This window comes from Apteryx rowi, unplaced genomic scaffold (assembly GCF_003343035.1).
Source record: "Apteryx rowi isolate R43461 unplaced genomic scaffold, aptRow1 scaffold_45, whole genome shotgun sequence".
Lineage (NCBI taxonomy): Eukaryota > Metazoa > Chordata > Aves > Apterygiformes > Apterygidae > Apteryx > Apteryx rowi.
Window position 1 is genome coordinate 911,855 of NW_020450705.1, and position 24,886 is coordinate 936,740.

The 24,886-nt window shown below is 57.1% G+C and overlaps 1 long non-coding RNA gene across 1 annotated transcript; it reads left to right on the top strand.

Annotated features, from left to right (window-relative positions):
- The first annotated feature begins 13,810 nt into the window (after positions 1–13,810).
- On the top strand, positions 13,811–15,018 carry LOC112971616. Its single transcript, XR_003255421.1, has 2 exons — positions 13,811–13,861; positions 14,811–15,018. It is a non-coding gene; the product is annotated as an uncharacterized LOC112971616 (long non-coding RNA).
- Positions 15,019–24,886: the final 9,868 nt, after the last annotated feature.

The window sequence follows — 24,886 nt, forward strand, 5'->3', positions numbered from 1 at the left end:
GGCCCCGGCTCGTCGGGCCGACTCGGCCGGGGCGTCGCGGCGCTGCGCTGCGCTGCTTCCTCGCCTCCCCCCGTCCCTCGCTGCAGCCCGCCTTGGCCCGGGCCCTGCAGCTCCTGCGCGTGCAGGGAGCAGACGGTGCTGGCTGCTCTCCGGCATTTCGGCTTCCAGGGCACCTCGCGCCGTCTGTGATCCCCGGCTGCCGGTCGGCCGAGGGGGATCGCACGGCGGGTGTCAGGGTTCGGACCCTGCAGTTCCACAGGGAAGCGGGACTGCGAGCTCAGAGGTCTGGAGGGATGTGAAAGACACGGAGTCGTCCTTTGGAAACTTGCTCCCTGAAGCATCTCAACACGTGGTTTTTCCAATGAGGGCCACTGCTTTCCTCTTCGGAGGAGAGTCTGTGTCTGGGCACTGACTGTTGCCCACCTGCACCCCTCTTTGCTAGTTTTATGTGTCTGTGTGCACTTAGCCCTGCAGAAGAGTCCTCTGGTCTCGGCCCGTTGTTGACCACGTGGGAGGGTTGTCTCCCATCTCCTGCACCGTTTCCGCCACCTTTGACTGCAGGACAGGGAGGGCTGGAAGAGCGGCTGCCCTTGGCTCTAATGCTTCTTCCTTCACTGCAGGAAGGTTGTTGTCCGGCAGCTTGTGAAGACCAACCTTATCTGGGAGCTCCCTGTCTTGTCCTTGTGGTCCCTGGCTGGCCAGTTTTTCTCCAGCCCTGGTGGCAAGCAGGTATTAGTCTGAAATGGGTTACTTCTCATTTCTGGCACTTCCAAATATGCCTAATTATTTACTGCAAACCTCAATATGCACTGAAGTCCTTTTAGCATTGCCAAGCCTCAGCCCTCAGCCCTCCCTCTGCCCAGTGACCCTCTGCTCTCTTTCCTTCCAATTCCTGTTAGAGATCAGATAGTAACTTGCCTGGCCTGAGAGAAACCGAGACGAAACTCACGCTCGGTTTTAATCCAATTATGCTTCTGGGAACTGCAGTGACAGAAAGCAAGTGCTGGTAGGGTGCTGTCCTTTTGTCTGAGAGCCTAAATGGGACGCTGTATTGCAGCTTATTTATAAAGCTATTGCACTGAAAAGCCCGATATTTATAGACTATTGTTGAGGGCTGTGAATTTGTTTCGGAGCCTCATCATGCCAGGTGGCGTGCTGCGATCGCCGATGCTTCTGCCTTCTGGCAAAGACAGGCCTGCAGCAGGACGCACCATTCATGTCTGCCCAGTGGGGCCGTCCCGGTCCCAGTCTCTGCTCTCGTAGCAAAGCAACGTGGTTCTGTTACTTGTTACTGCCATTTCATGGAATTTTCTCTGTTCCTGGATTGTTTTTCATTCAAAAGTAGGAGACTGAGTCCTCCGTATCCTGTTCTTAGAGGAGAGGGAAGAAAAGTGGTGACAAGTGCTGTGTTCTCCGGTGGGTTCATTTTGGTGTGTGGACGCGGTGCTGGGGAGGAGAACGCCGCTGTAACCAGCTCCAGGATGAGTGCGAAGAGGCAGGAGGTGCAGGCTCCAGTGCCGGGTTTGCGGGAGGTGAGGGTGGTGGGCATCTGTGGAGGGGCGCACAGCTGAATTTAGGAGCAGAAGCGGTACATTTGGGCTTGGCTTCACAGACCTTTACATCCAGGGTATTGAATTTCTCTGTCAACTCGTTCCTTATTTTGATGCTTTCCTCAAAAATCTGGCCAACAAGATCTGATTGACAGCCCCAGAAAGTCCTGGGTTTGTATCAGGCTGTTCTTTAACTGCCAGGATTTGCTAGTAGTGACTCGCAGCGGTGCTCGAGGAGGCCAGGGCAGCCCTTGCCCTTCTGACTGCTGCGGCTCGGCCGTCCGGGAGACTCACATTTGATCTTCCGTTCAAATTAGCAGTCTGCTCAGAATGTGCGTGCGCCTTATCCACATGAGCTGCAGTGAGTAAATAAACAAGGCTCTGCTTTCAAAGGCTTTCACGATTCATTAACTTCAAAGCGACGAGCTCTCTATTTTCTTAGCAGGTCGGTCCCTCTGGAGGCTCCCCTTGCCTGGGTGTTGGAGGTGAGCGGCTGCTCACGCCAGGGCTTCGGGTAATAACACCTTACACCGGCCCGGATCAAGCGGCTCCCGCACGCAGCGCTGCGGCAGTGGGCGACGGGACGGCTTCACTGTTCTCCTCGGCCACGGGGTGGAAAGCAGCGTGAGGAAGCGCACGGGCGAGGAGGCGCTTGGGCATCGCCTCTTCTTGGCGAACGGCCTGTTAGGTGGTGCCCAGCGCGCAGCATGCCCCAGAGCACAGGCCAGAGCAGGGTTTGCAAGCCCGGAGCCCGTGCCTGATCTGCGGCTGCCCTGCAGAAGTCTCCCCATCCTTTTGCAGAGGCGAAGGCGACGCGGTCGGTGAGGGCGGCTGGGCTGAGCCCCTGGGCTGTGCTCGCTCTCGCGGTGGCGAGCGCAGCGGTCGCTCTGCCCAGCTGTCTCCTGGCCCCAAGGCACTAGATTCCTGCTTTGATCGTGCGGGCACAGGTGCTGGTGCTGCGCCAGGCGTCTGAGCCCCTTCCAGAGCTCGCGGAGACTGGGCAGGGATCGCGGCACCTCCAAAATGCCCTTGTTGGGCACAGCCTGAGAGCTAACCTTTAGCGCGGCGGCCGCAGGAATAACTCGGAGCCTTACATAACCGCAGCCGCCTGGGAGCCCAAAGGGAGCAGCGCCGTCCTGGAATAACCCTCTGCGTCCGGCCTGCTGAAACCTCTTGACCTCATGCGAAACCTATTTTCCGCTGCAGCAAAGCCCCCTTATAAACACGGTATTTGCTGAGGACTCGTTTTGGGGTGTGACACTGTGGCCTGGCGCAAGCTCTTAATCCTGCGCCTCGAGCGCTGCAGCGGCAGGAGCTGCCCGGCCCCGGCCCCGGCTCCCGCTGCGCCGCGCTGCACCGCGGGCGCCCCAGCAGCTCCCCTCCGCCGCCGTCCTCACCGGGCCGCCGCGCGCAAGGCTCCGCGCGCCCCAGCGGCCAGGTTCAGATTAATTGCTGCAAATCCAGCTGCATTAGTCATAAAAGTCACCAAAGGCCAGAAATGGCGCAATACGCCTAAAAATACCGCAGCTGCGCCAAGCAGCCCCGGTTTCCGTCATCTTCCAGAGGCATCTGTGTATTCTGCGCGAGGCGGAGAGCGAAGGAGCGTCCGCTGCGAGGAGAACCGGCCATAAATCCTGCAGCCCTCCGCGCTGGGGCTTCTCCCCTCCCACAGACCGCAGCCGCCCCGGTGCTGTCTGGCAGGCGCGAGCCCCGTCTGTCATCGGCACATCAGACGGGGCTGAAATTTGACAGGCCTGTGGAAAAACAGGGGGTGACATCACGCAGAGACACCAGCCCACTGATTAATCTCCGAGGTCAGTGGCTGCTTTATTTATAACGAGGCAAGTGTTTGAGCTGGGGTTTTTGCAGCGACGAGCGCGTTGCTCACGGCATGCCCGTCCCGCTCGGCCAGGGCGCCGGGGAGCGAGCCCGCGGCTTTCCCGGGGCCGGTGCTGCCGGGCGGGAGAGCAGTCCGAAGGGATGCTGCCTCCTGCTTTGGCCCCACTGGGCACAGCATAAGAGGATCTTTATTTCTAGCTGTTTTCTTTGCTCCTCGCGTTATTCCTCACCCAGGACTGAGCAGGTTTGCCTGGAGTTTCTGCTCCTGCCCGGCCGGAGCGCAGCCCGTGCAGGCTGGCACGGTACCACCTTCCTTGCGGTTTTTCTGCTTCACGGCCCTTTTTGGCTGTCCCAGGCAGAAGGGACAGTTCTGCTGCCCCCAAATTGCAGCACCTCAAACGTGAAATGTTTTGTGAAACTCTATCAAGCACCCGAGGAAAAGGGAGAGTGGTCCTGAGGGCACAGAAATGTTCCATTTCTTCATTTTCAAAACAATCTTTTCCATTTCCAGTGACTTTTTGTTCTTTGGTTGCTAACGTCTTTTTATTCCACATTATAATGCAAAACAAAATTGCAGTTAAAATAATATAATTAGAGTTTATCAGTAGAAGCATTTCAAGCCATCCATTCTTCTAGGTTTTCTTTACAGATAACCTGGAAATCTTTGGGGTGGGTGATTCTGAATTGGAACAGAAACAAGTTTTGAAATGTTTTGCAAAGCCAGAATTTCATCTCTGTTGCCAAGTGGTACGTGGCCAAGGGAAGAAACTATCAGGTATATCTCTAGCATTGTCTCTAAATGGAGATTTTTTCCTGTGATTAATAAAAATGGGGAAATAGGGCCAAATCCTGCACATACTTTGACTGTAGCACTTGTACAAACATACCGGCCTGGCTTTGGCTGGAAAGAGCAGGCTTAATTAGTTTCCTCGTATCTAGGGAGATGGATTGTCACTGTTGATGCGAGTAAGGTTTTATGTTTCCTTTTCCTCAGGAATATGATTGATGCCCAAGTATTAAGAATAATCATTTCACTAATGTAACGCAAACTTCTTATCTTATACAGTCAATAGCAGAGGGGGATACTGCAGAGCGATGAATGTACTGCAGACTTGCATGACAGTGATAATTCATTTACTACTTCTGTCATTAACGAGGACTCTGTGCTCACTTACTCCTGGGACTCTCAAAACATGGATGTGCCTCCAAATTAGCACTGGCGTAGGCGACAAACCCGCCGGGTCTGGTTACCCAAAGGCATGCACAATTTTCAAAATGAGTCTTGTCTTACTCTAAGGGACCAGATTCTCATTTTCACCAGGGCTGGTTTACTCAGCTTGGCCAGTGCAGACTTAAGTGGGTGTAAATTACCTTTTCTTTCGGTTTATGACTCCATTCTGCTGCAAGCGTGGAAGAAAGGGGCTGTGTGAGCAAGCCGTCCATATTCTCCCAAACTGAATCCATCCTTGGAGGGCTTCTCTCAGGCTCCTCAGATATGAACGTGGAAGTTTTTGTCTTGGGCTGGTGGCAGCATTGCAGCTGGCTTTCGTCATCAAAGTTCCCAATGTTTTGTTCTGCCTTTTGAAACAAGCAATTTCTTGCATCGTGGGCTGCCCGGTGTGAATCTGCACAGAACTTCCTTTTCCCTCGGAGCAGAGGGAGCCGGCTGTGTGCTCTTCCTTGTAGCCCTGGTGTAGTTTGCCGAGTCCCAACGAATTTCCACTGAACTGCTCGCAGTTTCGTAGTTCAGCATTGTGGGGAATTTGGAACAAAAAAGAGAAGGTGGAATAAGCAAGGAAGTACAGACAGCCCAAGCATAACACCAAACTAGGGCAGGAAATGCACTGCGCATAGTTTTAACCTTATCATCAAGGATGGATTTTAAGTGCTTCTTCAGTGAGTCATAGTCCCTGAATGGGCCTGAAGGACTGTCCGCCTGAAACGAAAGGCCAGAGAAGTCCAGATCAGATAACGGATTATTACAAAGCCCTCGCGCCTGCCGAGCGGGATGCGTCTGCCAGGACGGAGACGGCGACTGCTCGGCCTCCGTGTGGAGGGAAGAAATGTTCTCACCTGAGATTCGGGATGCGCCTGGGGCAACCAAGGCCCGTCCGGAGGAGGGCAGGTGGCATCTCTGGTGGCTTTGGGGAGCCTGTGCTGGGAAGGCGCCCGGCCGGCCCGTTAGATGCGCGTGGGTGCCGCGCCGGCTCCCTCCCCGGAGCGAGGAGGCAAGCCCGCCGGCCGTGGCCGTGATGCGCCTCTGCGGGGAGGGACGGGGCGGGTAACCAGCCGGCCAGCCCCGCGCAGGTACCGGTGCGCAGGCACCCGTGGGTGTGCGTGCTGCTTCCCGGGGAGCAGAGGGTCGGACGCCCCTCGGTAGCTGCTCGCTGGTGTCCCGAGCACGGCATGTCCTCCTGCTTGGAGTCCTCCTTTGACCCTGCCGTCTCTAACCCTCTGCTGAGCAGCGCTGGCAGGTCCAGCATGCCCCACTGTGATGTTTCTTGATCCTCCTTCTCCTTTTCCAAAGTGTCCAGTGCGGCTGTCCCAGGCTGTCTCCTGGCTGAGACCCCTCTGGAGTGGACAGGACCTACCCGGAGAGCTGCTCCGCAATGGTAGGTAGTGAGCTAGAGAGAGGCCAGGGTCCGGGCTGCTCTGAGCCGCGAAACCGCAGCTCTCGGTCGGTCCTCAGACGAGACCGCGGGAGGCCTGACTGCTCTCCAGCTCGGGCTTGCACCCTCCCTCCCCGCCGTCTCGATGGCAGACAGCCTTCTCCTTTACTTCCCTTCTGAACTGTTGCGGGCCCCTTCCGATGGACAGTGGAAATGGTTGTTGTGTGTAGAGAGAACTGCTACGATCGTTATGTTGGTGAGACCTGGTAAAGTGTGTGTGCACATACACATGCATATATTCATTAAAAAAACATCTGTACTAAAACCTTCCTAGCATGACAGTTGTGAATCTTAATTAATGAATATCTCTTTGTTGCTGAAAAGAGCAACATTTTCTGGGGAAAGTGGAACAGGGACCTCTTTCTCCTCTTGTTTATACCCAGTTCTGGCCAGTCTCGTTCCACAGGTTTCACTGGGGACAGCTCTCCACTGGCGCGAGCGTGACTGCGTTTACCCCTGGGTAATGTGGATTGGCCTCAAGCTCAAAGATTCGGAGCTGGCATTACCAGCTCCTGCCGCCTTCTGATGCTGTGAAGTTTGGTGTTTCCCTTGTGCCCTGGCTCCTGGTGTCAGGTGTCATAAAATTAATTAGAAATAGCCCAAAGTATCTAATTCCTGCTGCTCAGATTCGGCTGCGCAGCAGAGAGCTATTAATGCTCTGTTTTCTTGCCTTTGGTCAATATATCTCGCAAGGCAGGAGGAAGCTGGATTATGTCTGCAATTGTCCCAGAGTCATGCTCTGTCGGATAATGAACTCCAGCTAAACTGGATCAGCTTTGCAGCTGGCAGCCCCTCCGATCCAGCAGGGAGGCAGGGCAACACGCTGCGCTCTCGCCCGGGATGCCAAGGACAGAGCTATTCACTGCTATAAACTGGGTGCGGATAAGTCAAGAACCAGAACGTTAAGTAGTTTTAGTTATTATAGATTTTCTAGGCAGGTGAAAATTGATGTTAATGAGGGAATTGTACAGCACTGTTCTGCTTGCTGCTTCCCTGTGCTTTGAAAATGCCTGGTCTAGTGCAAATCCCCTGTTCAGGGAAATGACGATGTAATGGAAAGTAGCATCTCCGTGAGCTGTGTTGATGATTTGCATTTGACCTGATTATTCAGTTAATCCTCATATGTGAGGAATGTGATCTAGGAAGCTTCCAGGCTCTCCGGAGGAATGTAGAGGAGACCTTTATGTTGGACACCTGAAGGTTTTGTGTTTCCATGGAAATTGAGGGTTTAATCCAGAGTTACTAGAGTAGATTGAAAGATTCCCTTTGACTCCAGGGGTATCAAATCAAACCGTGAGGTGGAAAAGACTTGCTGGCTCCTCTTCCGTGTGTTTGTTCTTTCACTGTGCCATCTCCCGCTGCCCAGCATTTTGCAGCGCATGCACCATGAGAAACGCGGACCGGTCCCGCAGGCACTTTCCAAGGGACAGGGAACCCCACCGATGCTTCGTGGTGTCACTTCTGTCACCTGCCTGTGGCTCACAAGAGTTTTAGCAGCGTCTTGGTGTTGTGCACGGGGTAAAGGCAGCGCGCGCTGCTTGGAGCAGGAGACGGGAGGACCAGCTCCGGCGCCCCGCTCGCCTCCTGCTCCCCTTTGGTGACACATTACGGAGAGCCGGGTCCCCCGTGCCGAGCGGGCAGTCGAACCCATCTCCGGCGCACCGGGCGTCAGTTTATCAGGACGTTTCCACGAAATGCGGCCCGGGGACCCGCGGGGATGCCCTGCGAGCGGTGGGAGGTGGTGGGGAGCGGAGACGGAGACGGAGACGGAGCCGAGCCGAGCCACCCCGGCCGCCTCGCAGACCAGCGCGTCTGCGTTTTCGCTGGAGTTCCCCCGTGCGTAATCCCATTAACGGCTGAGCGTCTGGTTCAGCTGTCCTGCTGCATGGCTAATCCTGCCAGCGGGAGCGCGCGTTATCCCATTTCCAGGGCGATTTCTCCGGGTCCCCCCAGGCGTAGGCCGTCCGCGGCTTCGTCGTGCTCATCTCCGGCACCTTCACCCTCTCGGTGGGCAGCGCGGAGCCTCCCCGCCTCCGCCCCGGCTCCCTTCCCTTTGTGGAGCCGGCTCCTAAAAAGCCTGGAAATGGCTTAATGCCCCTATAAAAGCGCAAGAATGTGTGGGCTCTTTTGAACTTTCCCGGTGTCCCCCGGATGCTGCAGCGGCCACGTCCGGCGAAGCCCCGGCGGGGGCTTGGTGAGCCCCTGCGAGCGCTGCAAGAAATCCCGGCTTTGATGCCGTCGTCCGCCTTCGGGGCTGTGGTGTTCGATAGTTTCACAGCCGGGGGGTTAATTTGGCTTCTTATCCATAGATTTGCTAGGCTTTAAATGCTGTTTACTGCCACGTCCCCTGCTTCACTTCTGTGATTTCCCCTTATCTCAGGGAGTTTCACGCTTGTATCGCTGCTGGCTTCTTACAGGCAGGACGTAACTTCATAGGATTTATTTCACCGGTGGCTGGCTTGTTTTCTTGGAGGACAGTAAATGCACTCTAAAAATATGATCTTTACAAAACTGACCATTTGAGTTGCAAAGTTGTTTGGACAAAATATGTTTTAACCCATCTCTTCCCAGCAAAAAAAATTCCCCATGCTAATGAATAAGGAGGAGGGGAAGATACTGCCAGAATATAAAAACATCGCAGTGGTAATTACGGGAGTAATAAGACATTGTGTGAGCGCCTCTCTCAGCAGCTGTGAAGTCCCGGCATCGGAGATCTGTGGAAAACCCACGATTCCGGAGGTACGGAAGATTTCACAGTGGGCAGCAGCCCTTGTTTCATGTTTGTTTTGCCCCTTTGATTATTTAAATTTAGGCCACAAGCTGCCTCTGAGCAGATGCCAGCGTTAAGCCCAAAGAATACCCGTTTCGTCACCCCCTGCTATAACCTAAGACAGTGAATCTGGGGTTAAAAGCCTGAAGGGAAGCTGATAAATGTGTATAATATAAACTATTGAAGGGTAAAAAATTCTGAAAACACTGGGGAAAGTAAATACAATAAATTTGGGGTGACATATCTCTCCCTAATTCAGGTTTTCCAGCAGCAGCTGCCCAACCCTCTAACGGTGCAGAATTTTGTATATCATCACCTACAAAATGTAATGGAGAAAGAGTCCTGCGAAACTTCTTTTATTTAACTAACCGAGCATGAAAAGCCTTGAGTCTTTTTTTTTTTTTTTTTCTTTTTTAATCTGGGGTCTCCTGCAGGGCTTTGGCACCGTTGTTGATGATGGACTGATGCCCCGAACTTTACGGGTTCCTCCCGGCGAGATCCCACAATCGCCTGTATCTGACCCTCCGCTCTGGGCTGGTTTATGCCCCGAGGCTCAGCGGGACGAGACCCCCCCGTGCCGGCTCTCTGCCTCCTGTTTATTTCTTCTTGTCTCTTCCAGTTTGGGTCTGCGGAGTGCGAGCCTGGTGAGGGCTGGGGATTTGCCGGTTCCAAACCGCACGTTGCTCCTCTCCAACCTCGGCCAGTCTGGTTCGATTACTGCGCGGGGAGGTGCAGAAAAGCCCTGGCGCTGCTCTGCTCGCTCTCCCCGGCGGGACGAAGAGACGACTGCGCTGCTGCTGCGCCAGGGAGCAGCCAGCGAGGAAGCACGCTGGGGGTCGTTCAATTTTTTTTCTTTTGCTTGAAGAGAAGACTAAAGGCACCCACAAAAGAAAGAAATATGAAAGAGCAATATATGAGAGACAAGGATAATGCATATAGTGTTACTAGCAGTGCTGCCCATCCGGAGCTGATGTCCTAGGGAAGATGCTATGGGAATGTGCTATCCTGAGACACCCATGCAAAACCCTTCCATTTTGTTATCATCTATTACTGATCTGGGACCAGATCCATTACTGGTCCAGGAAATACAGTAATAGTTTTGCTGGGGCTGCCTCAAATGTGAAAAATCAAAACATGAATTGCAGCAGGAAAGGGGCACCTGGTTTGAAGTTGCTCGTGGGGTTTTGGGGCACGGTCCCTGGTCCCCTACCTTGCTTTCGCTGTACCTCCTGCCTTACCTTCATTGCATCTCTCCCCAGGGCTGGGCTGTGTTTTGGCTTCCCCATCTGTTTTTGCAGAATGCTGCCGAGGCAGAAATGACATCTGCAACGCAAATGCACCTCTGCTCCAAATGCAGTTTTCTTAGCCCTGAGGGTACCGAGTGGCGTTTTCCAGGCTGCTCGTTTCGGTAGCGCCTCGCTTAGCAGATTATAAGTTTGTGGGATCGATGCAATGCTGCGTGTCCCAATGCTGGCGCTGTATGGATGCACGTGTCTTGGGAGGCAGGGGCAGAGAGACGAGCAAGGAGCTCGTGTTTAGGGAAACGCTCCACTCGAGCCCTTTCCTTTCCTTTTCCCCTGCAGGGATGAAACCTCCCTGCTGCCCGGGCAGCGGAAAGCGTCGGTGCAGCGTAGCCGGGCTGCCGGCGGAGCGGAGCTGGCGAAGCGCGCTCCGGCACAGACCCGCTCGGAGCAGGCGGCCCCGCGCGGGCTGGCGGCAGGAGGGACCATCTCAGCGCTGAGGTGGTGACATCTGGGTAGGAGCTGCTACCCCAAAAGCCGCTTTTGCTTCCCGAAGCGCTTGTGTTTTACGGTAGAAGCAAGCGTTTCCCGCGCGGAGCTGGAAGCGAGGCACGAGCATCTCCCCCGCGCCTCAGCAGCCGGGCGGCTGTCTTAATGGAAACCAGAAGGAAATCCGGGAGGAGGGACGCAGACGACAGGCCTGCCCCGGCTTTCTTCTCTGCAAGCTTTTGCTCTTGCTGATGGGAAGGGCGCTGCGAGAGCGGGCTGGGGGTCTGTCTGGGCCGTCTGCGAGCGATGGCGGCAGGGAGGCGAAGTCCTCCGCGCGCTGCAGGCTGCAGGGTGGGAGGCAGCTCCGGCGTCCCGCGCTGCCCGTCCCTGCAGCTGCCCTAGCCCCTTCGCCGCGGGGTCTGCACTCCCATCACCGCCTTCGCCAGGGTCCACCCTCCCTGCGGCTCCCCGGCTCGTCCCTGCGCCCCTGCTCACACCTTTGCTCTGCTGTGCGGGAGATGAAACGCGCGGGACGGCGGCTGGGGCTGCCGGGCAGGAAGGTGCTAATCAGTGCCATCAGCCGCGGCTTTGATCTCCCGGCAGCGCCAAGGCGCTTGGAACCGGGGCTGTGCTGAGCAGATGGTGGGGGCTTCCCACGTTCCCTGCCTGCCTTCTTTTTGATGTCTAATTCCCCCCTAAATTGATTGAATCCTGCCTGGCCACGCCGGCAGCGTTCCTGGAAGCGCTGCAGCGGGTCGGCCGCAGTGCTGCGGGCAGACGGACAACGCTGTCGTGGTGGGAGTGTGGCTCGAGATCCTTCCTGATGGCGAGGTCAATCCCGACGCGCGGGAGGGGGTTGTAAAGCCGGTGAGATGCCTCGAAGGCCGGTCGCTGCCAAGCCACTTCGTGCGCTCAGCGCAGTTGTGTTTATCCAACAGCTCCAAAGTACTTAAGCCCTTTATGAGGCCTGGGAGTTATGACATGTTCGCTGGCGGCTGCGGCTGGTGCTTCTCCCGCGGTGGCACCCAGACGCCAGCGCCTCGTGCGAGGGCCTGAGCGCGTGATGGAGAACGGGAAACCCGAGCGACCCCAGCGAGCGTGTCCTCCGGCGCGATCCAGTCCTTGGCTCCCCACCAAAGGCACCTCCTCGTAATTTTGCCCAAATGTTTTGCAAATCAGCCAGCAACCAATTTGTCCCCGGAGCATTTTGGAGATGCCGCCCGGAGCATGTCGGTGGCGCATGATTCGGGGTCCGGCAGGCTGAGAAATGCGCGGCGGCGCGGCGGGCTCACGCGGGGAGGCGGCGGGGCAGCGCACGGGGGACAGTGATTTATGCGCGACAGGTCACCTCGGCTTTTAGACCCTGCTTCCCTCCAGCAGACTGGGGGAGAGACTGAGCCATTAGGCTGGCAAGAATATCGTGCTTAAAACTTGTTATTTTTGGATAGAGTTTCCGAGCCCCCTCTCCCCCCACAGTATTAAACACGGTTGTTTATTGGAGCTGACAGTAGAAACGCAAGCAGTTGTCGGTCGCTTCTGCAAAAGTGGTGTCTACCGACGGCGGAATGAACGTGACGGAGCCGATGACTAATACAGCTTTGAATTTTATATGCTTCTAGCTAACAGGTCCCATATGTTGCATGGCTGCAGCCCGGCGAGCGAGCGGCTTGCTCGGTGTCGTCACGGGCCTCCGAGGCAGGAAGCCTCGCCGGCTCCCAGGCTCTCGCTCGGAGGAGCCTTTCCAGGCTCTGCGGGTCTCCCCGGAGGAGGAGCGAGCCGAGCGGCGGCTCCCGGCGGTCCTGGCGCCAGGTGGGCTGCGTGCACCGCTGCCGTGCAGCGAGGACGGCGAGGCCAAGCGGCCTGCGGCCCGTTGCCGCTTCGGGGCTCGCACCGCCGCACTGCGTGGCCGTGCCCTGCGCTTGGGCTTCCCTCTTGCAGCAGGCTGGGAGGGCCGGATGGCGCTGGAAATGGTGTTTTCTCAGCAAGCTGCTGCATCATTAAAATAACTCGTTGGCCTTCACCAGTCACGGTTAGCAAAAGCGCGCGCAGCTTTATTGCAGGAGATATTATGAGGACCAAGGGAGCAGTAAAGAGCCGTCAGGCGCGTGTAGACGCTTCCTTTCCCGGCACCCTGGGTTCCTGGTTATCGCTCTCACGTTTGCACATTGCGGCTGGGGAGCTTGTAGGTGCTCAAGCACCGGCCCCCGGCTCCCGCTGCCCCCAGCTCGGCTTCTAGAGCCATGCAGCAGCTTCGTGGGCGAAGCACCGTCGCCTGCGGAGACGACGCGCTTGGAGCAGGTTGCTTTCCGGAACACACGGCGTCAAGAGCTCATCCTGGAGTAATCTCTGGGTCGCTCCTCCGCCCCGCACCGGGCAAGCCCCCGGCTTCCCTGCAGCGCCAGTGCGAACGCCCGCCTAACTGAGCACGTGGCTTATCTGGTAATTCCCGAGAGCGACCCATGCCGGGAGAAACTCCCGCGTCTGGGAGGAGTTTGGCTTCCCAGCCCCGGGGGAACGATCCGCGGGCCGCGCGTACGAGAGCTCCTGCGGCGGAAGGGCCGTGCTCCTTCCTGGAGCTTTGTGTCCTGGTGCAGGCAGGGAGCCGCCCCAGCATCCCGGAACCATTTGTGCTGTCCCAAGAGCAGAGCAGAGCGGCGCAGGAGGAGCGTTTGCCTTGTGGCACGCTGGTCCCGCTGCTAACAGCATGCCGACGCTGGGACGGCCACCCGCAGAGAAGGGCCGTGCCATACGCCGGGGATGGCGGCCGGGCCGGGGCCGGGCAGGAGAGGAGGGGGAAGGATGGGTGCCCTCGGCACCGGCCGGGCCGGATGCTCCGGGGGCCGCAGGACCTCCATTTCGCCCCGCCGGCCCAGCGATGCACTCGCAGCGCTATCTGCCGGCAACCGCACCCGGTCCTGCGCCGGGCGGGCGGGCGGGCGGGCGGCGGGACGAGGAGGAGGTGGGATCATCCCCAGCCACATCCGAGGCTGACGAGTGTTTGGTCTGTGCTGTCAGGCGAAGCAGGAATTTTCCGCCGCTCGGCGCTGGGCAGAAAGGTTGCGCAGCGCGGACCGCGCGCACCGGTGCCCGCTGAAGAGGCTGCCTGTGTCCGCCAGAGCGTTTCACAGTGCCGATGGCAAGGAGTCCCGCGCTTCATTTCCATGTACGCGTCCCCTGTACCATCCACACGGCCTCGGCAGCGGGAGGGACCAGGCGCCGCAGCCCGTCCCGCTGCGCCTCCGGCCGAGCGCCCTGGCTCCCGGCCCGGCCGCGCTCTGGGGCGGCTCGCCTCCTTCCTGCAAGGTATTTCTCAAAGCAGACTTTTTGCGTTAAAGCAGCTGTGGGACATTTCAATGTACAAAAGAATTTTTTTCCAGGTATTTTGTACAAGGAGAGATGTTTTTAATAGAGATTCCCTTCAAAACTTTAAAAAGCTTTTCTCTTCTTTTCTCTTTGCTTTCTCCTCTCCTCTCCTCCTCTTCTTCTTCTTCTTCTTCTCTTCTCTTTTCTTCTCTTCTTCTTCTTTCTCTTCTCTTCTCTTCTCTTCTCTTCTCTTCTCTTCTCTCTCCTCTCTTCTCCTCTCTTCTCTCTTCTCTTCTCTTCTCTTCTCTTCTCTTCTCTTCTCTTCTCTTCTCTTCTCTTCTCTTCTCTTCTCTTCTCTTCTCTTCTCTTTTTTCTCCTCCTTTCTCCCCGAGGTCGCTCTCTGCCCTGGTGCTCGGCCCTTTCTGCAGCAGTCCAGCTGGGACACCTCTCCCACACCCAATCTCATCCCGCTGTCAGCGCGCTGTCCTCTGCTTGATCTTCTCGGAGCCTTTCGAAGCCATAATCCGTGTTTACTCAGCAGCGCTCCGTTGGCCGTTCCTCGCCATAGTCTAGCGTCGGTGGGCGATAAGGACGCGCGCGCGCGCGGGGGACGTGTGCGCTTGGCCCGCAGCAGAGTCCCGGGAAGGGAGGTTTCTCCAGGACGCGGATCGGCTCTCTTCTTCCCCGCTGCCCCTCTCCGCTCCGGGGGACGGGAGGGTTCGTGGGGTGAGGGTGGAGGGCACCCGGCCGCGGGCGGCACGCGAGAGCCCAGCCAGGATCTGGGCTCCTGGCGGTGGGATCCGGGCTCCCGGCAGGATCCAGGTCCTGGCAGGATCCGGCCCCGGCAGGGAGGCGGCAGGTGACGGCACCACAGTCCGCAGCCATCAGTCGAGAGCGCGAGCGCTGTGTTTGTTTTTCTAATCCCCCTTTTCTTTAATTGTGATTTTAGCGGTGGTGAAAGGTGCGGGACTGACAAGCCGCGGAGACGGAAGGGCCTCTAGACTCCACCGAAGTTTACATTTACAAAGGACACGGAGAATAAATAGAAGACAGTGTTTAGAGTCCTCTGCAGACACTTCAGACTTGCTTATAATTCTGCAGCAATTCCATCACCTCGGAAGTGATTGATGTTCTCTATAAAGTCTTGCCTTAAAACATTTTCCTACGTGTCGGGGAAGGAGTTTATTACACTTTACCGAAAGGGCAGGATTTGCGGTGCGCTGAAGGCTGAATCCTTCCCAGCCCCATCCTCGGGGGGGAGGGGGAAGTAATAGGAGCGCTGAAAAAAAAAACGTGACCCGAGCGGTGCCGCTGAGCGTGGAGAATGAGAGCGCGCCGTGGGTGCTGCAAACGGGCTGGTTTAACGGGCTTTCATCAAAACCGGTTTTTATTATTTTCCAAAAGAACGCTTACTTGTTGATTCAGTGGAAGCATGAAATGCATCTGCTTTCAGCAAAAGAGAAATAGTATTTTTTCACTGAATCACCAAATATGTTGAAAAGATACTGCTTTGGGACACAGCTACTTAGGCTCCGATCAAAATACAACAGATCACGGGCTCAGGGTCTCAATTTCTGCTGAAAAAGGCTATCTTCTTTCAATATGGAAAAGCTGGGGCCAGGTTAACCTTTTTCTGTGTGTGAGACCGCAGCCTCCAACGGGGCCGTCGGCTGCTACGTGCGAGGTGGGGAGTTTCTGTGGGATTGCGAATCGTGCAGACGACCAGAGCTGAAATCCGGGCTCCGGGCTCCACAGGTCGAAGCAGGGAACCTGGCCCCGAGGAATTTCTGTATTAAAAGCAAACCAATAAGGTGCGCGTCCAGGCTTCATTCATTTCCGTCTGCGGGTGTCTCATCCCAGGAGCATCAGGGCTGGAGTTGAAGTCAAGTGATGCTGGCAGAAAAATGCCTCTTGGTCTAAGGAGCTCCCACTGGATGCCCGGAGCCATCCCCGGATTGCAGTGCTATGGTTGGGGCTTTCTCGTTTGTGTGTAGGGGTTTTGGTTTTCTGTCTTTTTGTTTTTGTTTTTTTGCTTGCGAGCATCAGTAAATCCCTGAGCCTGGCTGTACCGAGCCCAGCAAGGAGCCGCCTGGCAAGTCTGAATTTGGTCTGGGGTTGCTGGTATTGCAGGAGGGGAAAGCAAAGCTCAGGGAGGCGAGGAAGGAAGGAGAGCCGTGATGCCTGCGTGGGTGTGCGACAGCCGCTGAAAGCGCTCGTGGGACGCGGGGAAGCCTTGGCCGCGCCGCGTAGCTGGGTGAATCGCAGCGAGACGAATGCTCTTGCTGTTCTTGCTGCACGCTCTCTGTTGCACAACATCTGCGCAGCCCAGAGGAAGCATTACCAGCAGGGTGGAGGCCCGAAGTGAAAAAGCGTGCCTGCTTGCTTGGAAAAAAACATCTGCAAAGGTAGTGACCAGATGCTGCCGAGGGACCTCACAGCCCAGGGAGGCCTGCGAGACCACGGAGCGAGCCACCGCGGGGACGTGCCCTGCCTCGTGCGAGTGCAGCATCTCCGGCAGGGCTTGGCGCCCGTGGCTTTGCTCGTGAGAGCAGACTGAGGATGACTCCATGCAAAAGCATCTGCTCCTCCCTGGGCGCACGTCCACTGCTCCCGCCAGAGCGGAGGGGTGTTCCCCGCCGGCCACGCCACAGCCCGGCTCCAGGAGCAGCGCGGCCGCTCATGGCCAATTGGCCTTGCGCCTCGCACCTTGTGCCTTGCACCTTGCGCCTTGCACCTTGCGCCTTGCACCTTGCACCTTGCACTTTTTGCTTTGTGCCTTGCACCTTGCGCGTTGCACATTGCACCTTGCACCTTATGCCTTGCACCTTGCACATTGCACCCTGCACGTTGCACCTTGCACCTTGTGTGGCTGCAAAACACCACTTGGAGGGTTCTGGGACACGGAGGGGCCAAGGGACAGGCTGCAGTCAGGACAGCAGAGAAAGATTAGCCTTTTAGTGCCCTAAGCAGTACCATCCTGCCGTGCCCTTGCCTTAGGTAATGCCTAAGGGAAATGGTGGAAAACCTGTTGTTTGAGTCATTATGGGTAGAATGACAGTCTCCAGAGAATGTACATTGAGGGGAATCTTGCATTGACCAAGTGGAGACTAATGCATGCAGGTAACCTCAGGTCTTCGCAGTGTTCGGTGTCGATGAGATGAACTAATGTAAGTATCAGAAAGGAAAGGATAAATAAACAGTCTGACCTTCCTTTGGGGACAGTCCTGCTCTGTCCCTCCACACCTCATGTTGCTAGCGATAGGTAACCGCAAGTTTCCAACATTTCGTTTGCTGTTAATGAAGGAGGTGACAACATATCGAATTTCTCTGAATACTTTTCAACATAAGCATCTCCAGCAAACCGAAGCGCTCACAGAGCCCTTTGTCACCGGTCCGGAAACCAGGACCAGGCGCTGCAAGGGGCTGTTCTCTTCCGAACTGCAGGGTTTGGCTGCCTGCAGCAGCACCTGCCTGGCGGGACAAGGGCTGCGGGTGCCCGGCTGGTGTGATGGCTGGGCCGGCCCTTTCCATCAGCCTCCCTCGGACCGCAGAACGGAGGCGCCAGGCGCAAGGGCAGCTGCGTTGGCTTCGGTGCGCCGGCGCCGTGAGCACTGAGCCAGGGCTGGTGCTGGGGGATGCTGCACCCTCCGGGAGGAATGAGCTGCGTCTGCCTGCGTTTAGCCTCGGTTTTCATGTTGCCGGGTGAACCCCGAGTGAGTTCGGCTAATTGGCTGCTAAAAGCTCTGTTCCTCCCCCCATTTCGTGCTAGACTCACCTTTTTTTCCTTTCCTTTCCACCATGCCCTCAGGTAAAAGACAAATTGCAACATATAAAAAATGACCCCAGTCCCTTAATTTGAACCAGAGAAGCTAGTAACAGTGCGGATACAGAGCTGAATTTATGCATTTCCCTCCGCCGTGATGGCCTCCAAAGGCGAGCGCTGCAGCTGATGCGAATCGCGGGTAACCTTCTGTGCGGCGGCTCTGCCGGGAGTGTTCGCCGCTCCCGGGGACATCTGCCGGCCGCATGTTGGATTTGGCAGCGGCGGTGCCGCTGTCAGCCGGCTCCCTTGCAGCCGCCGCTGATGGATGCGAACGCGCCTGCCAGGCCATCCCGTGCGCTGGGGGCGGCTGCGCCCCTCGCCGGTCCCTTCCCTTCTTCCCGTGCTGCCAGCCCGGGATGCGGCCATGCTCTCAGCATCCCCCTGGCACCGGCAACGTGGCCGCCAGCGGCAGCAGAGACGTGGGGAGACCGCGGGAATGGGGCCGAAACTCCGCAAAAGTGGTGCGAGCAGCGGGGAGGATACCAGGACGAATCCTGGCGGCGGAAATTCTGCAATATTATAATTATTTTTGCATATTTTTGCAGCGATGGGGTCGGGGGGGGGGAACCGCTAGCTGTAGGTGGAAGCTGCAGCTGGTTTCTCCAGCTGTGCCGAAGGCAGCGCGGAGATGCCTTGGCGGCTCAGCGGTGTAGCCCCGTGCCGGTGCCGAGTGTCGCAGGTGCATCTTGCAGCCCGATCCCTGTTCCTGGCCCTGCCCGCGCTCTGCCCGGATGCGGCGCCGCGGGAATGCGTGCCGGGCGCTGGCGAGCAGCCGGGAGGAGCTGGGAGAGCAATCAGAGCCTCTCCCTGCTGCTAATTCAAAGGGATTTTTTTTTTTTTCTTCTCCTTTTTTTTTTTTGATTGTGTCCAGCAACATGGAAAAATGTGAATGATGCAGATCACGAAGAGGAACTGGGAAGCTTAACCTTTGGCTTGCGAGCTGTTAGACCGGCATCTTGCGGATGAGAAGCCAAATGTCAGACACATGATGCCTATACTGCACTTGGGGGGTTGGGGCTCTTTTTAACTATTTTTTTCCCCAAGTTTTGTGTGGGGGTTTCTTCTTCTTCTTTTTTTTTTTTTTTTTTTCCCCTAAAGGACAGGAAATAATAAGAGCACTTAGAAAACCTCAAGCTGTTTTAAAGCCTGACCCTTTTCTGCACCGTGCGCCGCTGGCAGCAACTGAGTCCCAGCGGGAGATGCACGGCAGCTCCGGCCTCCGCAGCGGGGCAGGGCAGAGGGTCCCTTCCTGCTGGACCGGGGCTCAGCATCCTTGGAGCCTCCTGGATCCGCACTGGTACTTCGAGGCGACATTTTCCCCTTGCCGAGAGTGAGGAGTCTCCTGCGCCCGCCGTGTCCCGAGGGCAAGGACACGCGCAGGGGCAGCGTTTGATCCCGGCTGCCGCCTTGGCCACCGGAGCCCACGTGATGATGATCAGGTTTTTGCAATTAGCTCTTGGCCGGCGCTGTGGGCTGCTGTGCCGGGTCCCTCCAAACACCGACTGTCTGCGGCTCCTTGCGAGGAAGCGCTCTGCGATCTGCAGTCAACCCATAAATCACCCTCTTCAATGTGGTTTCATTTTTAATCCCTTGATGTGCGCTTCTCTTCTCCGGCCAACATTTCCCCCGCTGCCCGGCTGCTCCCCGGTGTCCGTGGTGAGGCCGGACCGTTTCTCACGCCTGCGGGAAGGACGTGGCAGGCGCCGTGGGGCCGGGTGCCACCCCGCGGCGCGGGAGCTTCCCCCCGAAACGCGGCACTAGCGGGGGCCGAGGGACCTTCCGGGAGAGGCGTGCGCGGAGCCGGCGTCCCCCTCCTGCTCGCCCTCCGCTCCAGCCTCTCCCTGCAGTCTGCTCGTCAACGCAGCGCTAAGCGCTAATGAGCAGCGTCCCGCCAGGCGATGCAGAAGACGGACACGGGTTTGAAGGACACGCTCTGCAGGAGGTTTCTTCCAAGGGTAGCACCGCTCCCACCGTGCCCGGGGGCTGCCGAGCCCAAGAAGGTGATTTGGGACCAGTCGTCTGCAGGGCGTTTCCAAAGCACAGATGTCACGGCTGCGTCGAGGGCTGCAGCCGAGGAATAAAATCCCGGGAGGAAACCAAGCGCTGAGGAGAAAACAGCCAATACCCACTTCTCCGCTCTCCATTTCGCTGCCCTCCTGGCCTTCCCTGTTTCCTTTCAGGTCACTAACTCCGGCTTATTTTCTGATTTATGATCAAAATTATGCAGTGACCGAGTAGTGAAATCAGGACACTTTATAAAACATTTCATTGTATTTCATAACCTCGTTCCATAAACCATCCGCGGCATGTTTATAAACTTCCCATATCTTGTTTCCTGACTCACAGCAAACGTCCTGGCAGAGCTGCTCGCTGCGGAGCAGTTATTACAGTACCTGGGGCAACACAAGACAGCTCGGACGGAGAGAAAGTCTGGGCTGGTCTCTTGTGCTTGGGGTCGAGAAGGGCTTTCCTGGGGATGAGAGAGGAGTGGACTTGGGAACTCGCATGAAAAAAGTCACAAAATCCTCCAGATCTTTTTTTTCCAAAAATGCAGGTCAAGGTGAAGTAACCCTCTGTGAACTGCGGGGACATCAGCATCACTGCAGCCAAATGGTGCTCGCAGGGGAATTTAAGATTACGATTGCAGGAAATTATAATGCATGCGTGGCCTAATAAAATCCGCAGGACGAGAAGGAGCGCTCCCGCTCGAGTCGGCAACTCGGCTGCCACGTCCCGGAGCGAGGCCTCAGTAAATCCCTACTTGTTTGTTTTGCTTCGACGGCTGCAGCAGCTGCCCGCGGCCTTTCGCTGCTTGTTTGTTTGTCCTTAGCGCGACAGGAGCGAAGCGGGGATGGCGGCGGCGGCGGCGGCGGCGGCGGAGCGCCCGGTTCCCGCGGGGCCGCGCGAGTCCGCGCAGACAGCGACGGCTGAGCAATGGCTCCATCCCGCGGGATGCGAAATGTGCACGGGTGAGCCGTATCCCGGAGGTCAACAACTTTTACTGTCAACAATTCCGATCCAAGCTGCTTTTCCAGGAAATTCGGCTTCTGTCGAGTCACTGCTGAGACCCAGCTTTTAGCACTCAGTTTTAGGCAATAAACTGCTATTGGGAAGACGAGAGATTTCTCAGCGTCTCGCTGCCAACTGAGCCCAAAGGTCGCTGCCTGAGCTGGTGAGGACCATCCTCGATAGCCGCCGTGGTGGAGGGCTGGGCAAAGTCCCCGCAAATTCCTTCCCGGGAAGCATCTCGTTCCGGCACGGCAGCGACTGGAGCCGGAGGGGCTCAGTGGGACCCCTCCGCCCCACGGCTCCCGGGGCCAGTGGGAGATGCCGAGCCCGGCCTGGCCCGGAGCGTGACACCGCGCTGCCGGCACTGAACTCGTGCTGCAACCTTGTCGTCGCTCGACAGCCTCAGCGCGTGAGTTATAGGAAACAGGAAAACAAATGGACTCTGAAAAATGGCCAAAACATCTTCTGGGGGACTTGCAGCTTCCTAACTGTATTTAAAAAAGAGGAAGGGAAGAAAGCAAATTTTCCCTGTCCGAGAATTGCTGTCATCACGCAAGGGCACTCGGGATGGTTACAAACACCTGTGTCGGTTTACGTGGCCGCCGCCGTTTCCCACGCTTGTGCAGCGTCTCCCGGCACGTCAGTCTCGGAGTCACCTACGAGCTGCGGTGGGACAGTGCGTCCGGGCGCCCGCTTCTTTCCCGTTGCTTTCCCGTCCTGCCGATGGAGCCGCCGCTCTGCCTGCAGGGTTGTGGCTTCGCGCAGTCGGAGGAGACGAGTGGGACGCTGGCGTGGGGGCAATTAGCCAGGCAATTAGGGAAACCGCTCTTTGCACGCTGCTCTCGCTGCCATCTCCTCTTGCACGTTCGGTTGTGGCTCCTGGCACGGGCACGGCCTCTGAACGGAGGATTTTCCCCTGCAACCAAGCTTCCCCGTGCTGCTGCACGTGCAACAGCCGTTGTGCGCCGTCAACAGGCTCCAGCGGGGCTGTTACAAACGCAAAAACCCCCTACTTCACTTTAGTCTGCATGCCGGAGGCTGCAAGACACGTGCTTTAGCTGCCTTTCCGGCCCCGCTCTCCCTCTGCAGCCCCTCACCTGGCAGCTGGAGCGTGTACGGCACACCCTGAGCCGCTATCACTCGGAGCCGCCGAAGATTTATAAGAGCGGGACGTGACTGACAGATAAGGGACTCCCACAGAGCAAAGGCGAAGAGCGAGGGAACCAGAAAGCTGCATGTTTGGCCTCGATTCAAGGAATTTGGAGCCCCTCTTGTTCAAGCAGGTTCTAATAGAAAGTTTGCCAAATCAGCCTAACGCCGTAAAAACGTTTCTTGAGAAAGGGGCAGAGATGGGTTTAACAAAAGAAGGAGGAAACCTCCAAAGCCCCGTGTCCCACCCTGCTGTTTATGAGATGCACATGGACGGTGTTGATAGCAGAGCCATTCCTGTAAGTCAATAAAATGGAAAAAGAGATTCCACTTAGTTAAGAGGAGTGGTTACTTTGAACACATTGAGCGCAACGAAAGAGATCATTCCATTGTTTTAAGATTTCCATAACTCACTGTGTTTAAGCACATAAAAATGTAGACATTTTGGCAATAAAATTTGGGTAATTTTGACAACGAATCAAAAATCTCCCCCTTCCCTTTTGTTGTTCTGAGAGGCCGCTGCTCCCCCACGTGTTCCGCCCTCTCCACCCCATGTCCTCATGGACGGAAAAATGTCTTCAGCAGAAACCTCCCAGCTTTTAATTTTCTAATCTGCAGCATCTGTGCCCAGCCCATTAGCTCCTGTGGTTTGTCGTTGCATGGATTTTTTTCCTGGGAGTTTACGCACAAGCCTGTGCTTGCTGTGGCTCGCAGGTTGAGCCGCCCGCGGTGGGCAAGGGAGCAGCTGAAAGCAGGGATCGCACCCGGGAGCCCCTCGGCTTTGCAGCCCGAGGCGCCGGCACCGCTCCGGCATGGCATGGGACCGGTCGGGAGGGGAGCGTGGGGGTCGCAGGCCAAGGCGGTGCGAGCCCGAAATATTGCACGACTTCCCATCGCCGGCATTGCTCACCGCAGACCCGGGGGCCTTTTCGTGGTTTGCCATCCTTAAAGGATGCTCGGAGGGTTTGGCTTGGAGGTGCCGGAGGCAGAGCAGGGCCAAGGCACCGGCGTTGCCCCACCAACCTCCCTCCCAATCCGCCCTCGTGGAGGCACCGGGCGGCAGCGTTTTTCAGCAGGAAAAGGTGCAGATTGGGGGGGATCCGGGTCGCCCCAGCACGGTGTCTGATGCTCCGGCCGCAGCTCAGCTCAGGTGCGGCTCTGATCTCCCAGCGGTCCTGTCCCTCCCAGCTTGTGGTTGAAACGTTAATATTTTCCATGAGGATCAAGCTTGTTTTGGTGAAAAGAACATTGTTTTGTCCGCACCGAATTGCCTTTGGCACAAGGATTTCCTTGGGGGGGGGGGAAGGGGTGGAGGGGGCTCCGACCTCCTCGGCGTCGCAGGAAGACGGCGTGTGTGGTCCGGCCGCCCCGCAAGCCCGTGCCACCCTCGCCGCTGCCTGGCGCCGCTAGCGAGCAGCAGCACGGGTTGTTTTATGTCGTGCAAAACCGCGAGTTCCCCGAGAGCCGTTTGATCGAGAACCGGTGGTGCCTCGGGCTCTGCGGCCGCCAGCGCAGCCGCCCGCGTGCGTTCACTAGCGCTGAGCTAGTTATGAGAGCCGGGTGATGTCGTGTTTCAGCGGTACAAGGGCTGCGGAGAGGAGCCGGCGCGCTCGCGCCCAGCGGGAAAGTCGCCGTGACCCGGCTGGGAAGGAGGCAGGGAGGTTCCCGGCTCGCCGCTCGGCTCGGCACGGCGGGATGCAGCGGCGGAAGGGGCCTCGCGCTGCAAACCCAGCTCTGCCAGCTCCCCCGCAGCGTTCCGGGCAGGATTGGGTGGGATCTGGGGTGACGCCGGCCACGAGCCTTGCAGCTCGATCCCGGACCGGCCCGAGCACCGCGCCGCCTCTGCTCTGCTCTTTTTCCCCCCTTTTTTTTTTTTTTTGCAGCGAACAACTTCATTTCCCACTCTGACATTTGCCAGATCCCCCGGGAGCCTGCTGGCCGGAGGAGAAACAGCATGAGAGGAAATACGTGTCCGGTGCGCGAGCAAGCCCGGGGCAGGGTGCGTGCTGCGGGCACAAGCCGCTGCCACCTCCGCCTTCAGTTAAATGGATAAACGATAAATAAGGGGCGCGTTCAGCCTGTCGGCTTTGGCGGGACGCTGGCGGCTCCGGGATGCTGTGCGGCCGCCCCGAGAGCTGGGGAGGGACTGCGGCTGCAGGAATCTGTCTCGCGGAGTATTTGGGAAGTTTTGCCACATTAAGAAGGAGCCGAGGTTGCACATCCCTGGCTTGCTCTCAGCTTACCTCTGTGCCCGGGGCTTATGCTTGATTTAAACAGATTTTCTCCAGCTTTGAAGCAGGCTGGTTCGAGGGGCGACGGTGAGCGCGGCTGGCAGGGACATGTCAATAAACCGCTTTCTTCAGTGCGTTTCTTTCTAGCTTTTTGTTTCTGATCTGTGTGTGTGTTTCTGGGTCCCTTTCCTTCCTTTGGGCATGGGGTCAGTGCCGAGGCTCCCAGCATGACAGCTTCTCCTATTCCCTGCCGGCATTAGCGTTTGGGGGCCGGAAGAAATGAAAAATAAATCAGTAGAAACACTGATATTTTATTAATATTATTTTTTTTTTATAATGGCCAAAGCCTGGTCTTGGCTAAGCATTCCCTGCAGCGTGGCCAGTGCAAACACCTCCTAACCGGGAGCCGCCTGCTCGGCGCATCGCGCCCGTGTTGGGCACAGCTCCCTCCTCCCGCGCCTGCGCCCCTCCAGACATGATGGCAGTGCTCCAGGTCGGACGGCGCTGGGATAACGCTGTGCAACGCCACAGGCACCACGTCAAGGGAGGATTTGGTGCATTTGGTGCAGAAACGCTCCCGGCCGGCTTTTCCCCCCATTGCGGATGCGCAGCCTGGCTCCACGTTCCATCCTTCCCATCCCGTCCCATCCCGTCCCATCCCGTCCCTTCCCTCCCCTCTCACCGATTCACCGCGCAGCCGCTTCGTGTTTACGCTCTTCCCCCAAAGGCCTGTTCTACCTCAAGGACTGAGCTTTCATCCTCCATCATGGATTTCTCCTCCGGGCGATGATTTCCAAGAAGAAAACAGGAATT